Source organism: Corvus brachyrhynchos, unplaced genomic scaffold, assembly GCF_000691975.1.
Source record: "Corvus brachyrhynchos isolate BGI_N302 unplaced genomic scaffold, ASM69197v1 scaffold255, whole genome shotgun sequence".
NCBI lineage: Eukaryota > Metazoa > Chordata > Aves > Passeriformes > Corvidae > Corvus > Corvus brachyrhynchos.
Window position 1 is genome coordinate 6,930,594 of NW_008238358.1, and position 1,599 is coordinate 6,932,192.

Here is a 1,599-nt window from a genome sequence, read left to right on the forward strand (position 1 = left end):
GCAGCAGCACCCTTTTCAGGCGGGGGCTTTCAACCAGAAAAGGAAACAAAGCTAATCCTTAAATCGGTCAGTTATTTGAGAAGAAATTACATACATCTTGGATACGTAATTATTATAAATGTCAAACACATAATATACAACCCAGATGGAAGAACCAACTCATTGTTCAAGACCTGCCTTTTCTCTGAGGTCAACCCTTATTTGAAGTTTGCATTCAAAATTAATCGACTTCAGTGTGATACGCACAGTAGGAACAATTCCAAGGCGCCTTTGTGACTATACAATATTTAGGGTCCAGAATAATGTCTTGCGAAAGGTAAGGACAAGGAGATATCATCTGCAACAGTCAAACGTCAACTCGTTTAGCATGTGTAATTAGAATTCTTGGCAACCTTAATACTCCATTCTGTTTACCATAGGCAACCTTCCCTGCATGTCTTTGTGAAGGTGTTCGATTCAAATAGGAGGGCTCATACAAGCAAAAACAGTGGTCGCGATCAAATCCGAGCATTCCAAACTGGCGTCACTCACTATTCAGAGTATATTTTTCATGTAAAACAGGAAAGAGCCAATCAAGGAAAACTGAGCACCAAACCACAATTAAAAATACAGCTTGTCTTGAACTCCCTTCACAAAGCCTTCACTAAGCTTTCTTATGCCTTTTTCAAATCCAAAATGGTGGGATATTTCATTTTCAGCGTATTTGATCTCATTGAGAGAAGCTGCACTGTCCCTCTCTAACCCCGGTAGTCTAGCAACACGGAACAAGCCTAACAGCGCGTTACTTTATCAGTTCTGCTTGCCGGGCTAAATTAAAATGATGGTGAAAATGCCCATCGCTCCAGCCACTGAGGGGACTGGTAGGGAAATGGTCCATTAAACCCAGATCAGGAGCTATTTATAGAACTAAGCGACTACTCGTTAATGTCGCCAGCGGCTACCAGTGAAATCTCTCACAGACACAGGGCTAAACATTTGCACCCTGATTCTTTTCCTGTTCAAACTTCCAGATGACAAAACGTTTAGTGAATGAACTTCGACTCAAGCAAGCAGGGAAAAATAAATGTTCCTTTGCATTGAAAAAAAGGTTCGTTTCTCCCAAGACGTATATCCCATCTCCCCAAAAGAGACAGAGGGGAAAAGGGGAAATAATTTCTATGCGTAGGGGGTATGGGCTAAACTGAATGATTCTCTCCATCACAATATGAAGATTTGACTGTTAGTTTCTGAAAGCGAAGACGCTACTTAGAAATCTAGAGAAGGAAGACAGCTTGTTATCTGCAAATGAATCTCTTGCTATAACGTTGCGATCTGATTGTGCATTTGTTTCCCTTCTGCATTTCATGTGCCTGCGCGCTGACTGGCTGCCAGCGCTATCTTACCAGCACAGCAAGCTGACGAATTGCTCTTTAATAAGGCTCTCGTTAATCTTTTTTCCCCAGGAGATCCGTATTTTCTAGTCAGATAAGGTTGAAAAATTTCAGACAGTGAGAGGCGGCGAACTGGCCCCTCGCCCCCCGTTCTTCCTTCCCGCCGGCTCCTGCACTTTCTTCGCCCGGAGCGCCCGGCGCCTGCAACCCCCGTGTGTGGCAGGGGGGG